The sequence below is a fragment of the Triturus cristatus genome, chromosome 1_2 (assembly GCF_964204655.1).
Source record: "Triturus cristatus chromosome 1_2, aTriCri1.1, whole genome shotgun sequence".
Lineage (NCBI taxonomy): Eukaryota > Metazoa > Chordata > Amphibia > Caudata > Salamandridae > Triturus > Triturus cristatus.
Genome location: NC_140580.1, coordinates 1,060,919,149 through 1,060,936,730, shown reverse-complemented (window position 1 = coordinate 1,060,936,730; position 17,582 = coordinate 1,060,919,149). Strand labels below are relative to the sequence as shown.

Genomic DNA, 17,582 nt, shown 5'->3' with positions numbered 1-17,582 from the left:
AATTATAATATTAAATCTAACCCCTTCAAATTATATACTTTCTTTAATGTTTGGGGGTTTGTTGGTTAGATTAGTATTCATTCCACCTTGCTCCTCAAATATACAGTTTCCCCAGATGGTTTTTGCTCCGGAGTTGGAATAGAAACTGTACCCCATCACAATTAAGCACTTTTCAGTGTTTAGGAGACTAGCACATTTGAACCCCTAAAGTATACATGTACCCCAATGTCTGTTGGACTGGTAAATTCTACTCCTTCCAAATTATGAACTTTCTTCAATATTTGGGGTTTGGGAATCAGAATGGTGCAACTATACATCTTCCTTAATATTTGCTGGCCTTGGGTCAGAAATGTAAATCTAACACATCAGAGTTATGCACTTTCTTCACTCTTTGGGTGTTTCGGGTTAGAACAGTATATTTGCACTTCCATTCAAACATACACTTCCTTCAATCTTTATTTGACTGAAGTTAGAATATTAAATATAACATCCCTAATGTATGCACTTTTTCAATGTTTTAGGGATTAGGGGGCATATGTATCAAGCTAATTTTTACTCGCAAACGCTGCGAATCGCAAAATACAGCGTTTGCGAGTAAAAATTCGCAAAACGGGATGTAGTAGGCAAAATCCCATCGCAAAATTAAGGAATTGCTAATTTAGCGATTTCTTAATTTTGCCTAACCATTTAAGAAATCGCACATTGCGATTTCTTAAATGATATGTAAAAAGCACCCAAGTTGTGCGAATTATCCTTAAGAAATCGCAAATTACCACCAACTTCCAGTTGGTGGTAATTTGCGATTTCCTTTCAAAATGCACTATTTTTAATTTTGCAAAGTGCCACGTGACGCTCATACATGCCCTTAGGGCATGTATGTGCGCCATATGCACATACATGCTCATTTCAGGGGTGCATCAGGGTGTCATCATGACACCCTTGCACCTTTGAAATTATTCTCAAATAGCGATTAGCAAATTGCGAATTCGCTATTTGAGAATTACTTCCCATTCATTCCTATGGGTCTCCTGGCCCATAGAAATGAATGGGCAGGTATTCCTTAATTGCGATTTCGCAATTTGCTAATCGCAATTAAGGAATTCTAAGAAATCGCAAAAAGTTTGCGAATTTTTAAATACATCCCGTTTTGCAATTCTCAAATAGCGATTCCTTAACAATCGCTATTTGAGAATCGCAAATGGTGATGTTGATACATATGCCCCTAGGTCTTAAAAACTGTATATGTGACCTCCCCCCACAATAAAATAGAAATGTGATGGCACAATGGAGCATATTTATAAGAGAATGGCGGAGCGCAGCAATAAGCCAAAGTTGTTAACACCGCCATTTTGAAAATTGATACGGCACACCCCGGCGTTTCCCCTAGCACTGGCGCTAAATTCAGCTGCCTAGGGCCAATGCAGACACCCTTGTACCAAAGTGCAAGGGTGCCTGTATTGAGGGACTGATTCTTAATGTGCAGGAAAGTGTCCCTTCCGACACACACACAATCACTAATGGTGATTTGTAACTCCTATGTGTGCTGAATTGTGCAGCACACATAGAAGTTTCAAATCTTCATTTTTAATGATTGTTTATGTGCAGGAAGGGACACCTTCCTGCACATAAACAATCATTCATGGTTATTTGCTGTTTCTAGGTGTGCTACACAATGAAGCACAAATAGAAAAATGTTGAGACCATGTTTTTTTTCTTAATTTTGGTGCTGCCCCATATTTACGCCACCCTTGTAAATAGAAGGCAGTGTCAAAAAGCAATGGGTGTTGCGACAGAACGCTCACCACAGCACCCATTGCCTGCCCCTTTCACACTAAGGGGTCTATTAGGATGCTGGTCGTAAAACCACCCTGACCACCATGGTAGCGGAAAACAACTGCCCGGCGGTACCGCGGCAAAACCGGCGGTCTGATTAGGATCAACCGCCAAAAAAAAACGACGGCGGCGGAAAGAGGCAATGAAAAAAAGCTCCCGTAGCAGGCGGAGAAGGCGAAAACCCGTCCGCGGCGGTCAGATTCACGACGGAAACACACCAACCCGCCGCCAGGACAGTGGAGACACCGCCTGGAAAATTAGGATATCTCTGATTTGACCGCGGTACGTTCCGCTGTTTCCAACCGCCGCGGTCGCAAACTGTGATGAATGGGAGATACAGCGGAAGGGCTCTAGTATAGCCACCGCTGCGGACGCTCCGTGAAATAAATGGCGGTCGATATAAAAATACACAACAAGGCCACCAAGTGTACACAGCAAACTAGTCCCGCCTCCAAAAACACCTAACACATCCCAAAGACACACCCCCATGCCAAATTCAAAAAGTACAAACCCACACAACACACCTGACAGCAATACCCCAGCTTGACCCACATAGCTGAGCATACAACCAGCCCCTTCCCTGACCACAATCCTTTGCAATACTCTACAACTGAAGGGCCCAACACGACATCACAAAGGAGAGGCAAACTTGCACACATCACACCAGCACAACAACACACACACACCACCTATACCACCCCCACCCCACAAGAGCACAAATGTGGGCAAGGATAGTTGACAAGGTCAATGCAGTAGGGACCACCCCACGCTCAAAAAATGAAATCATGAAGCAGTGTCATAACCTGAAGAGGGTTGTGAAAGAAAAGAGGAACAAGAACCATCAGCTGGCTCACAGGACTGGCGGTGGCCCCCTTATTGCTCCCAAAACATTCACTGCCAGGGAGGAGAAGGTGCTCTCTATACTGCATCTAGAGAGTCTCACAGGAATAGCCGGGGGAGTGCAGGCTGGTAAGTACCAACAAATGTATGCCATTGCACTGCTATGTACTGTCTAGCACAACTACAAAGCCACATCTCCCAGGCCCAAGTACATTCATCTGAACCACAATACACAACAGGTCTCACAGATGTAACATCCACTCCATCTGAATCCCCCCAAAGGTGGCCAACATTTACAGGGTTGTATGAGTCCAGGCAACCAGCATTACAAATCCCACCATGCACTGAGCAGGATGGAGCACTCCTCCTCACACCGAAGCATGTGCCAGCCATTGCAAGGTTCCCCCTCAACTAACAGGTAGGTAGCCATCTTCCCAGGGAGGACTGTTTGGGGGTGGGAGGTCTGCACTACAACTCCCACCATGCACCCCTGTCCCACCCCTGAGCAGGATGTAGCACTCCACCCCACCCAGAAGCATGTGGCAGCCATTAGACCGCAACAAACCAACTAACAGGTAGGCAGCCATTTACCAAGGTTGTTCTGTTTGGGGATGGGAGGCCTGCACTACTACTCCTCCATGCCTCCTTGTCCCCAAGCTCAGCAAGATAGAGCATTCCCTCCCCCCAGATGCATGTGGCAGCCATCTTCCCAGGGAGGGCTATTTGGGGTGGGAGGTCTACAATACAACTCCCACCATGCACCCCTGTCCCACCCATGAGCAGGATGTAGCACTCCCCCACCCAGAAGCATGTGGCAGCCATTGTATGGTTCCCTCTCACCTAACAGGTAGGTAGCCATCTTCCCAGGGAGGGCTGTTTGGGGGTGGGAGATCTGCCATACAACTCCCACCATGCAGCCATGTCCCACCCCTGAGCAGGATGGAGCACTCCCCCCACCCAGAAACTTGTGGCAGCCATTGTATGGTTCCCCCTCATCTAACAGGTAGGTAGCCATCTTCCCAGGGAGGGCTGTTTGGGGGTGGGAGGTCTGCAATACAACTTTCACCATGGACCCCTGTCCCACCCCTGAGGATGATGGAGCACTCCCCCCCCCCTCCACCCAGGAGCATGTGACAGCCATTAGAACACAACAAACCAACTAACAGGTAGACAGCCATTTACCAAGGTTGTTCTGTTTGGGGGTGGGAGGCCTGCACTACTACTCCCACCATGCCTCGTTGTCCCCAAGCTTGGCAAGATGGAGCACTCCCTCCCACCCAGATGGATGTGACAGCCATTGCATTGTACACTCCAAATTAAGAGGTAGGCAGCCATTTACCAAGGTTGTTCTGTTTGGGGGTAGGAGGCCTGCTTTACAACTCCCACCAGGCCTCCCGTCCCACACCTGAGCAGGATGTAGCTCGCCACCCAACCCAGAGCATGTGTCAGAAAGTCCACCACAATGTGACAACAGGACAGGTAAGCAGACAGTGCATGCACCCCAGCATACCTCAAGAAAATCATGGAGTCATATGACCACACAAGGCCTCACATCACACAAAAATTGACACAGATACAATCTCAAGTTACTGTCTGCAGACAGCTAAGCGTATGTAACTGTCACAGAAACAAAAGTGTGACTCACCAAATCCAAGCTTGAAGCAAATCTAGGCACAAACGTGCACAGCAACGAATGCTCTCTGTAACTTCCATGGCGACTGAGCAGGAAGGACCATAGGAAAAGTAAACAATCATGGTCTGTTGAACAAAGAAATCAAAGCACAGGACAGGGCAAAGGTATGCATGGGATGGCAATGGCTAGTTCATGCGCAGATGTAACGGCTGTCAGGCTTAGTAATCAGCAAAGATGCTTCACATCAAGTTGTATAGCCGCCAGTTGTCAGATGACAACCTTTCATCGTAATACTAAAATCTTCACGTAGGGCCTGGTATCCATTGACATTTCACACCATGGACAAATAATGTATGTACTCCCACATCATGGCATGATGTACATCACTGTGCAGACATACAATGTGTGAAATAGTTAAATGTGTGTTGCATAACCTGTAAATAAGAGACTTTGAACATTAAGCTTGCGGTGTGCACGTCTATGACCATCTCCCCTCTGTCCTACAGGTGACCAAGAACTGACTGCAGAAGACGACAACATCAACCTGCAGAGCCAGTCTCCTCCCCAGAAACATGGACTCTCTGATGCAGACTCCCTGGATTCTGTGGATTTGGAGGCCGAAGCCGGCCCATCTGGTATGCCAGGGCGCAACAGGTCCCAGGACACCACTGCCACCCCGCCCCCTCAGCAACAACAACAACAACGCTGACACCTGCTGGAACGACCTGCGCGGCCACCACCACCACCACCAGTGCCTGTGGTGGAACCAGCCCAACATGTGTGCAATCAATGGCACCAACAACATGGGGGATGTGCCCAAGGGAATAAAAATCACCTTTAACACCCGCCAATTCATGTCTCCTGGGGAAATGGATGTATCTGTCCTTGTAGATCATCAGAGCGGACAGGACATCCCGTAGCACCATGCTGAACATAGGTTGCAACATCCCACCTGCGCTGGACACCGTGTGCTGGAATGATCCAGTGGAAAAAAAATGCAGGGCCGCCATCTCCTTCGATGTTGGGGTGAAAGCAGTTGGATATGTTCTGCGAGGGTGCAGGTGGGGCTCCAACATAGCACATAGGTTTTGTAGGTTTGCTCTATCCAGACAGAATTTCGGGATGATCTCCTCATTCTCCATGTCTGCCAGCACTGTGAAGGGACGATGCAGATAAAGTCTCCTCCTAGTTGAGGTGAAAGGGGACACATGTCAATGCAATACACTATGAGATGTGTACATCTTATGTTCTGACTGAGACAACGCCAACAATGACTGTCATCACAGTTGAGTTACAGACCACCTTACATGTAGGGATACCTTCAGCTACATTACTCGTACACTTGTCCCCTTTCACACAGCAAGTACCTCCAAAACAATATCTGACTATGAGAATGCACAAAGGGATATGGCCACATCTAGCATGAGCAGCCCTAAGAGTATTTCATACAGCATATTTGTGAAACTGCAACACTACTGTCTCATACCTAGCTGCTGTACCTGCCACACCTTCAGGCATAAGTTGAACAGCGCACACATCAACAACACAATGAGCACAGTCTGTGTGTAAACCACAAGTGTGTGCATGAGCCAAGAAAAGTAGACAGTCAAATATGCACATTGTTCATTAAGACATACATCACTGGGATTTTCTCACCCCTTTCACACATTGAAATGTGTACCCATTGGAGAGTCCATCACAACACTGTTCTGTGTACATGCCCATCAATATCACAAGTGACATGTGAGGGAGTACATGTCAATGTTCAAAATCACATACACAAACATGGCATGTGTAGTCAGCAGTGGGGTAAATGTTACATTGGAATTGCACAATGATGTGCCATTAATCATGTGGCCACTGTGCACTGTTGATAACTTCCCATTGGCCATTGACACAGCAAGATGTGTCCATAGGTTCTGCCAAAGTGCTCCGCCACCAAAATCACGGTCATTCATAGCAATGAATGGCACCCAAATCGTAGTAGCTACCACATGGCCCCAGCGGTGTGTCACCGCCAATGCCCAACACACAATCGTGGTAGTGATAGGTATATACACATGCTCAAATGGTGGTTGACATGCTCCGCCACCCAAATCACGGTCATTCATAGCAATGAATGGCACCCAAATCACGGTAGCTACCGCCTGGCCCCAGCGGTGTGTCACCGCCAATGCCAAAGCCACACTCGTAGTGCTGATAGGCATATGAGTATTTCCAAATGGCGATTGGCATGCTATGCCACCAAAATCACGGTCATTCATAGCAATGAATGGCACCAAATCGCGGTAGCTACCACATGGACCCAGCGACGTGTCACTGCCAATGCCCAACACACAATCGCAGTAGTGATAGACATATACACATGCTCAAATGGCGGTTGGCATGCTCCGCCACCCAAATCACAGTTATTCATAGCAATGTATGGCACCCAAATCGCTGTAGCTACCGCCCGGCCCCTGCTGTGTGTCACCGTCATGGACCATGCCCTTACAGCCAATGGGAACCGCAATCGCGGTAGCCTAATGCAATTTTGAAAATCGCAGTAGGCGTGCTCTGCCACCGCGGAGCCAGTCATTGGATGCAATTAAAAGATGCACCACCGCGGTAGCGCCCGCCTGGCCCCTGCGGTGTGTCACCGCCATGGACCATGCCCTTACAGCCAATGGGAAACGCAATCGCGATAGCCTAATGCAATTTTGGACATCGCGGTAGGCGTGCTCCGCCACCGCGGAGCTGGTCATAGGATGCATTTGAAAAAGGCTGACCTGGAACACCAATTGCAGCAGCTGGGAACCACTGAAATGACCCCCAGGGGGCTATATATGTGTGGGGAAAAGTCTCACATTTCCACAGCTCACAGAGCCTGCTGCCCGCCAGCCCTCAACACCAACTGCTGCTGCTGTCTCCAGGGACTGTTGCCTGCCACCACTCAACACCAACTGCTGCTGCTGCTGTCTCCAGGGGCTACTGCCTGCCACCCATTAACATCAACTGCTGCTGCTGCTGTCTCCAGGGACTGCTGCCTGCCACCCCACAACACCAGCTGCTGCTGCTGCTGCTGTCTCCAGGGATAGCTGCCTGCGACACCTCAACACCAAATGCTGCTGCTGCTGTCTCCAGGGACTGCTGCCTGCCACCCCTTAACACCAATGGTGCTGCTGCTGTCTCCAGGGACTGCTGCCTGCCAACCCTCAACACCAACTGCTGCTGCTGCTGTCTCCAGGGACTGCTGCCTGCCACCACTCAACACCAACTGCTGCTGCTGCTATCTCCTGGCCACAGAAGATCCGTGCCAGTCCTTTCACCACCGAGGAGCTGAGGTCCTGGTGGACGAGGTGCTTTCACAGTATCCAAGGCTATATGGTGCACCAAATGTCGTGGTAAGTCTTGCAGAGTGGGAGTGAGAGTGCAGGGGGGCACACATGTAGATCTGCTGCAGTATGTTACTGAGAGTGTGGGGTTGTGTCATGCACTGCCTAGCATGCTGTCTCCAGGGGAAAGGGGTGTGTAGCCTATTTCCCACGTTTCCCTGCCTGCACATCAAGATTGGAAGGGCACGTATTGTCCTGTCAGCCATGCAGTGACGCAGGAAGTTTGTAATGCAGGAGTCAGGACAGTGATTGCTTGTGTGAATGGCTGTGTGGGTCCCTGAGGTCATTCACAGGCCCATCTGTGTCCTTAGCTGTGGTTGTTGTCCAGAGGGTAGTGATGGGATTGAGTCTGACTCAAAATGTGCCTCATCTCCAGCTCAGCACTATGCTCCCGACCTCAATACCCGAGGTGTGGAAATATGGATTTTTCTGGTCAGTTATGTCCCCTATCTTGGACCCCAACGGTTCTATGTGCATGTCACAAGTACATGTATGCTCCCTCCAGTTCCAGTAATAATGACGCAAACACATGTGCGTCCATCGTCAACATGTCCTCTGTCAGATCCGCCATAAATGGGCTGGATATTCCATTCCTAAATATGAAAGGCCACCGGCTTTATATGGTTCACTTATGCCATTTTACAGTTCAGGCAAGTAGGCCCTGATTCTGTCATCGAACTCCTTTTGCCTTCTGTCTCTGAAAGCTCCAGTTCAAGCCTGCATCCGTGACCATGAACTTTGTCTCATTCTCTGCGCGGCTCACGAAGCCTGACATCAGCCTATTCTCTGCCAAGAACTGTATTTCACCTTCGAATTATCTGCTTCCCCCTCAGCCGATGCATTCCTGCCTAGTAGCTTAAGTAAACATTCTTCCAGTTACCAAGCAAAAAGGCCCATCTTCTCTGTCCTCATGCAAGTAATTCATAGCCCTGTTACCATGGAATATTCCTACCCCCTCGCTTTCAGTGTAGACACCTAGACGCTTGTACACGCACGCACAGTCAGTATAGAATAGATTCTGTCCGAGAGTCCTTCTTTTGTGGATAACATAGTTCTTTAAACATAGGATGTAGATATGATTTGGGATTAGGTTGACTTGACCCCCCAGACTTCTTGTCTCCACACGTAGAGCTAAATGTCAAGTCCTCGTCACCCCCTAGTTATACGTCAATTATACGTCAGACTGCTGCGCGCGCATCAATGCCAAGTATTATCTTATAGATCCACCTATGTATTACATCATAGCCAATCATGTTCCTTTTTACTCATTATTACACCCATTTTCGGCTACGCACACCAAAACGTCAATGTCCTTATCAATTGTTACGCCTACTGTATTCACTTCATTATGATGTATGTATTATAAAAGTTACTGCTTTGTCAATAAAGTATGTACTTCACTTCCTGAACTCCCGTGGTGATGGAACTTGAAGCATCCGATTATAATCGCTTATTGGAATAAAGCCCATTCTGAAACTCTAATATCACGGATTCTGCCTCTCATTTCATTGAGCTATTTTATTATGTTCCTGTATCAAATTCAGTCCCGGTAAAGGAGAAATATTTACCACATGATGGCGCCCGAACAGGGACACTTTCTCATCTCACGCGCCGGCGGTGCGTTGCAGGCCCGGTCTCCTGCCACAGCTGGACGGACAATAACGCGTACCAGCAGGATTTCCTGTATCTCCCTCCGGTCAAGCGGGGGCGACTGAGACTGCAATCAACACCCAGACGAGGCGGTGAGAAGTGCGAAGTATCCCGACCAGAGCCTAGCTGAGAGAGCAAGATCCGAGGTATACAGAGACCCACCAGTCCGACGTCAAGCCCAGTGTCCGACGAATCGAGTTGAGTCCAGTCCAAATCCGAGTCAAGTCCAAGTTACTGAGGCCTTCCGTTTCCGAAGCTACCCGGTGAGTACCATTACTGGGGAGGCATTTTCTGACGTGCACATAGGTTGTGCCGGTCAAGACGGGTTTGGGTACACAAATCCGGTCTGCACTGTTTTAGCAGTGTATCTGTACTGTTTAGCAGTATATCAAGTATTCCGAAGTGTCTAGTTATTGTCTAGTTATTGTCGAGAATTAAGCTTGGTGATTAGTCATGCAGACGATCATCATTGTTGTTCCAGTTAAAGGTTTAATGTTAAATGTTTGAAGTGTTTAAGTATATCGTGGTATGAATGACTGTTCATTATCGTGTTTATTGTATTAAGTCTGTTCAAATTCAAGTATCAGGTCAAAATCAAGTATAAGGTCAGTTCTCAATATGCCGCTCTTTTCGAAATTAAGACAGATCACTACCAGAAAAGGGGTTCTCGAAGAAGCCGTCCCTATCCCTCCTAGGGACACCCCAGGGCATTTTATGTATCATAAACATGGATTAGACGCCATATTATTTCTTGATCTATGGGTAGACTATACCAAGGGATTACCAGAAAGTCAGAGGTGGCCCACAGCGGGGACCTGGGATGCAGAGTGCATCATGAAAGTCGAGGAAGAGTTATGGAAAAGGAAAGTCAGACAGTCACAGAAAGACGCCGTTGAATTATGGCGTAAAGAATCACATAGACGAACAGAAAAAGCACGTAGACAGGAAGAAAAGAGTAAAGAGAATTCCACTAAAGTTCGAGAAAATCTATTAATTGAGGAAGGTATCCGAGTAAAATCAGAACAAGTAGACAGACAAAGAAATACCCTTATGAATGGTATGTATCCCCTTCTGGCCGAAGGATTACCTAAGGCTACTCCGGAAACGCCAAAAGACTTGCCAACCCCATTGTTCCCAATAAAGGTACATCCTAAGGGGCATCCTAGAACCGCAGAAGATGTTTTTCTTTCCTCTTATTTAGATGACGCAGCTCCCGAGTATGCCAATTCCGCCCCACGTAGACCACCTACCAGGGAGGTTCAACGCCAAGATCCAGTACCCATATCCCTACGGCAACAAATCGAGTCACAAGTTTCGGCAAGCACATCTGTTTCTGTATCCGTTCCTACAGCTACTTCTATGGCTGTGTCCACACCTGTAGTTGCTGTGCCACGTTCAACGAATCCTTTTACACCCGACGCCCCAGATGGAGCCGCGGGAGGAGCTGCCAATGTCTTTTCTACACCACCCAGAATAAATAAGCTTACTTTTCAAGAGTCAGCGCATTCACGTACACCCAAACTCCTTAGTGCCCGTGCACTTAAAGAACTTCTTATAGATTGTAGATATGACCCGGTGCCTGGAAAAGAGGACGAAATGACCCTAGCATCATTGCGTATCAGACGAGCCGCAGTGTATTTAGCAAAGTTACCAGGAATGACTGCGCATCTAGATAATCTATATCATTTTGTCCAAACAGGGCGAGATCCAGAATGTATTTACAGAGCTATGGAATACCAGAAAGTAGAGATACAGGGGGAACTGTTACGTTTCCTCATAAACTGTGTGATCAGAAATCAAGACCGACCGGGGGTAGACCCGGAAGCCATGAGAATTCTTACAAGATGGAGCCAGAATATATCAGAAGGGAGACATGATAAACAAAATTGTATAATAGCCATGTGCCGAAAGATCCGTAAAGAAATAGAACGCCTACACGAAGAGAGATTAGAGACAGACGAGTTCGAACAAAACGAGGAAGAAGGGCCAGGACTGCTCACAGGACAGTCAGACACCATAGCCTATGTAGGTAGAGGAAGATCTTGTAATAGGAATCAGACTAGATATCATACTGACTCAATGCATCCGACGTGTCCAGATAATAGCAGGAATTTTCAAATACCTATAATTAATATAAGGTCTAACGAGCATTCGTTCCAAACCGCCGACAAACTACTCCAAGAACGAAGGGGTTATCATTTCCTCGATTCTATGGATGAACAAGATTTAGCCAGGGCAGCTGTCCATTGGGTGGACAGTCCCGGAAAATATAGTGATGATACAGTAGTACGCGCATTTTTGAATCTTACCCCAGATGAACAAAGGTTAGCTGGGATTTATATGATCCAACAACTCATTATACTGTATCGGAGTCAGCACTCGGACCCTGGTCCCTTGCCTGACATACTGACTGAATTACTTATGAATAAATGGAGAGGTCCAGGTACTGAATTAATTAAAGAAATTCTAGAATCAAGAAAGCAGTATATTCTTTTCGTGTGTTCAGAACATGTTCCATTGTCCGCCAAGGAAAGAACTACGTACCACATAGATAGACAGAATCCCTTACGAGAAGTGCACCCAATAAAGGGTGAGGACAATGAGTTTAAACGCGTATTTGTATATACGCCTATATCGAAAATAGAATTATTAGAAATGAAGAAAGTAGTACCCAGTCATGACAAGGACCCAGCGGGGTTTCACCGAGAAATTAAAGACATGTTACTCATGGGAGAGTATACCTACCCCGACATTATGACAATATTAAAGGTGTTGATGCCTGCTGGCATTTATGAGAAACTCAAAGAAAAAGAGTGGGAGGTAGGTGATCAAAAGATAGAATGGTCAGCATTAGAAGCAGAAGAAAGGGCCCGAGGTCCAGGTTCGGGGCTTGGGGACAAAACTAAGGCATTACCAGGACTACTAGTACAGGTACTGCCACGATTATTAACTACGAAAAAGGAAGATTGGGGTACAATTTCAGCCTGTAAACAGAAGCAAGATGAAGACACTAGTGATTACTATGCCCGTTTCGAAAAATGTTTTGGTATAAATAGTGGCATAAAAGCAAGTAGCGAATCATACCCACATCTGTTTGTAACAAAATTAGTAGAAAATGCTCTGCCTCCAGTAAAGAATAGAGTATTAAAATTCGAGAGTACCTGGCAAGGTAACACTCCAACACAAATGTTACAAATGTTACAGTACCACCACAATAGAATTAAAGAGGAACAAGAACATGAACACAGACGCATGAAAGACACAAAAATGAAAATGCTAGTTTCCCAGACAGTCCCAGCCGAAGGACATAAAAAGGGTATGACACATTCCGATTCAGCAGGACCTGTAAAAGGGACATGCAATTACTGTAAAAAGCCAGGCCATTACGTACACGATTGTCCAGTTCTAAAACATAATATCGCCATAGGTAAAACACAAGAAAGATCACGGCCACTAAGACAAGACCAGAATGAACAAGGAGCTATACAGCATGTCCAGGCAATGCCAGCCGCACAACAGCCAATACAGTTTGTACCAGCTGCACCCCCATTACCTGTTGCTGCCACACAAACAACAACACGACAAATGTATCAGACCGCACAGTATGAATATCCCGAGTATCAGCGTTACGCATGAACTAGCCTAGAGAGGGAAGTTGACCTACCCCTTATCGAGATTCCTGTGGATCAAGAAGGACCTTATGTACATAGTAAATTATTAGGTCAAGATAGAAAATTTTTACTCGATACAGGGGCAAGTCGAACAACTATAAAACGTAGTGAAGTTCCAGGGGCACCCCTCTCAGGCTCACAAAATATTTCCCTTGGTTTTTCAGGCAAACCTATTGTTAATGAAGTGTCACAGCCTCTGCCACTCACGATAGGACCTCTGACCCGAACTACAGATTTACTGCTTACTAAATCATGTCCAGAAAATCTATTAGGAATAAAAACGTTAAAAGCCCTAGGAGCTATAATATGTTGTTCTCCGGAAGGAGTAAGATTGTTTTTACGTGATTTTAAAGGTCACTATGTATCTAGAGACATGGATCCCCGACTACAGACTTTACCTACACGTCTATGGGCACAAGGCCCTACTGATGTTGGTTGCATGAATATCACACCATATCGAGTCACACTAAAGGCAGGAGTGGTGCTACCACGAATGCGACAATACAAGTTACCACCAGATGCTGTAGTGGCTTTACTACAAATCATTGACGAGCTCATTGCCCAAGGAGTAGTTGTGGAAACAGACTCCAATATATGTAATTCACCGATAATACCGATTCTTAAACGAACAGATCCGAAGGCCCCGCCAGTATATCGATTGGTTATTGACCTGCGCGAGTTAAACAAATGTATTGTGCCACAATTCCCTGTGGTCCCAGATATCTCGTCATTACTGACAGCTATTGATTCCGAAGCGACATTCTTCACTGTAATCGATCTCAAGAATGCCTTTTTCAGCGTCCCAATAGATCCGGAAAGCCAATATTTGTTCGGATTTAGTTTAAATGGACGTAGCTTTAAATTCTCACGCGCACCTCAAGGATTTACAGAAAGCCCCAGCATCTATAGCCAAGCATTGAAACGAGAACTTGACAGTATCCACATGCCAGTTAACACGGCTCTGTTTCAATACGTCGATGATCTGCTGATCACCGCAAGAAGCGAAGCTGAATGTGAAAAAGCGTCACTGACAGTTTTACAATTTCTAGCCGAAAAAGGACACAAGGTTTCCCCTTCTAAGCTGCAATTCTGTGTCCAGCGAGTTGTTTATCTTGGACACTCGCTGGACAAGGAGGGAAGGCAGCTTACACCCGACCGCATTCAGTTGATAGTTAACATGCCAACACCTAAGACACAAAAGGAGGTGCGGGCTTTCATAGGCCTCACTTCATATTGTAGACAGTGGATCCCGCAATATGCATTCCTAGCAAAACCACTCATTCAGTTGACAACCCAGGAGGCAGCCACATCGACTATTCTCCCTTGGACTCAGGAACATACACAAGCTTTTGAAAGCCTAAAGAAAGCTTTATGTCAAGCACCAGTTTTAGCAACACCATGTTACAGAAAACAGTTTACACTCTTTGTTACAGAACGCGAAGGTACTGCCTTGTCAGTACTCACACAGGAACAAGCAGGAGCACACAAACCATGTGCTTATTTTTCTAGTACATTAGATCCAGTAGCTCAGGCTTTGCCTGCGTGCCTGAAATCAGTAGCAGCGACAGCTTTAGCAATCAGACAAAGCGATGCCATAGTGTTAGGACATCCATTGACAGTTCAAGTACCACACGCAGTAGAGGTTCTTGTAAATAGAACACAAACACAACACTTGACCGTAGCACGACTTACAGGGTATGAACTGACACTGTTTCAGCCGCATATAGAAATAAGACGCTGTAACACATTGAATCCTGCCACACTTTTGCCAGTAATCGGAACAGACCCACTAATCCATGACTGTATTGAAGTCATTACTGTAACGACAAAACCCAGACAAGACTTGACCGATGTTCCATTGTCAGAACCAGACTTGACATTTTATGTCGATGGTTCATGCATGAGAACAAGTACAGGAGAGTTAGTAGCCGCTTATGCAGTCACAACCGATACTGAAGTTATTGAAACTAATCGTATAAATACTTTGTCAGCTCAAGCCGCAGAGCTCATCGCTCTGACACAAGCCTGTATTCAAGCCACGGATAAAAAAGTCAACATATACACTGATTCACGTTATGCATTCGGAGTTGTACATGACTTCGGCGTGCTGTGGCGAGAGAGAGGTTATTTAACTTCCCACGGTGCCCACATTCAGCACGGACCCCTCATTCATGCATTATTAGATGCAATACATCTACCCACTGCAATATCAATTATGAAATGTAAAGCCCATACAAAAGTTACTGATACCATTTCCCAAGGCAATGATCTAGCCGACAGAACAGCTAAACTGACTGCTCAAATTCAAACCCCCGATATGACAAAGACAATAGTCCCGACACCGACACATAGTATGACAGTTAAAGATCCTACTCTTGACGTAATTGACATACAGACACATGCTACACCAGACGAAATAAAGAAATGGACTGAATTAGGAGGGATCCAAACGGACCAGGGATGGATGATGAAGGAAAGGTCTGTGTGGTTCCTCCCTGATTCAATGGTCCAAGTCGTAATCAACACTATACATAGTCCAGCACATCTAGGAGAAAAAGCTATGCTAGATAGCATTCAACACATTTGGTTTAATAAGCATTTACGAGCAGCAGCCAAACAAAAGGTCCGTACCTGTATGATCTGTTGCCAGTTCAACCCGGGAAAAAGTGTTCCCGTAGAACAGGGTGGATTTCAGCCTCCTGATCACCCTTTTGAAGTCCTACAGATGGATTATATCCAGATGGAACGATGTCGAGGATTCAAATATGTTCTCGTGGTTGTCTGCGCTCTGTCCCGTTGGACAGAGGCGTACCCAGTTTCAGATTACACTGCCCCGACTACTGCCAAACAGTTGGTTCGAGAATTCTTCCCACGATACGGTTTACCACGTGTTGTCTACTCAGATAACGGCCAGCCGTTCTCATCCGAATTAATGAAACACGTTTCACTTCTGTTAGGTTATCAGTGGAAATTCCACTGTGTCCGACATCCCGAGGCAGCAGGTCTCGTAGAAAGACATAACCAGACACTGAAAATCAGACTGTCCAAAATATGCAGAGAGAAAGGTGTCGACTGGATAGTAGCATTACCAGTTGCACTCTTTTACATGAGAATGGTAGCACACTCTAGAACAGGGCTATCCCCGTATGAGGTGATCTTCGGTAGACCACCGAATATGTGGGGGACGCCTATACCACGCAAAATAACTGATATTGACTGTAATATGCTGACAGATTACTTGGCTTCCTTGATGTCTGCACTACAATCTTCTCGTTCACAGGTAGCTGCAGCCTTTCCCGACAACACTGAGGCGAAACCCCATGACGTTGTTCCGGGTAATCTTGTCTTTGTGAGAAATTTCGACAGAAAAAATCAACTGGAGCCCAGGTGGAAAGCACCCAAGTTGGTCCTGTTGACCACAAGAACAGCCGTGAAGATCGAGGGCCGCAAGGGTTGGATTCATTCAAGTCACATAAAAAAATTTCATGGACTACCTTCAGATATAGACACTGTGCCCTGCACTCCCTCACAGACTGATTCAAAACTTCCTTTGGTGGAAAAAACGGAAAGCGAACTTTACAAACTAAAGCTTAGGCCCACCAAGTCGAGCAATTTGATTGTTTAAGTCCTCTCCAAGGTGAAGCGGTTGAATTGTCTCTGACATGTATCCCCTGGACCTAAGTAGAGGAAATACCGGAAAAATGTTGAAACGACAGGCGTATTGTAAATCACTGCGTAGCCACTGCATAGTGACATTATTAATCTTGTATTTATTGAGTCTTTTAATAACTATTACAAGTATGTTGTTGCACATATATTACCCTATTTCTAGACATGTTTATAATGTTGCTGCTGAACATTCTTTTAGTGACTTACCTCCGCATGAATTGTCTTATAGACTTGCGCTGCGCAATAACACTTTCATTAGTATGTTACACCATTCCCATCAGACTAGTAACGCCACCAATTGTTGGGTGTGTGGCCGACTCCCTCCCTATCAGAATTATGAAGGAGTCCTGCCATTCTTTCCGCACCCATTTACACATAATGGCTCCTGTGGAGCATGGTTCAGTTTAATTAATTCCATAGACTCAGACACAGCAGTTTACCAAGACCATTGGATATGGGGAAACCTGAACCTAGTTTTACTCAAAGTCTGCTACCCTGACAAGGAGGGTCGCCCCAAAAGAACAGGAACTGATCTAGAAAATGAAGTATATGGATTAGGTAATTTTACACCTAATCTCATGATTCTAAATGTCGTATCCGAAGTTGAGCTAGTCTTACCCACCATGTCAGTATTCCCAGCAAAGGGTGAATTGTGTGTAAGAAAGGTTGGTTCTATACATATGGGCCATAGTAAATGCACTACTACAGTAGAATTCAGTGATCAAGGCAAATCTTCATTCAGAACTTCTCGCCACTCCTACTTTATATGTGGTCAGACTGCATATATGCGTCTACCTCTAGATTGGGATGGTACTTGCTACATAGCATTCCTTTTGCCACCTGTTTTCCTAGCTCCTCCTGATTATTACAGAAATATTCATTTAGTACACAATAGAGAACGGAGAGATCTCC

The 17,582-nt window shown here is 46.0% G+C and overlaps 1 long non-coding RNA gene across 1 annotated transcript in view; it reads right to left on the bottom strand.

Moving 5' to 3' along the window:
- The window catches only part of LOC146868658 (uncharacterized), a 228,502-nt gene that overhangs the window by 58,058 nt on the left and 152,862 nt on the right, over window positions 1-17,582 (bottom strand). Inside the window, exon 2 of the long non-coding RNA XR_014966341.1 lies at window positions 5,142-5,491. This is a non-coding gene — a long non-coding RNA (uncharacterized LOC146868658). The remainder of the gene's footprint in view (window positions 1-5,141; window positions 5,492-17,582) is intronic.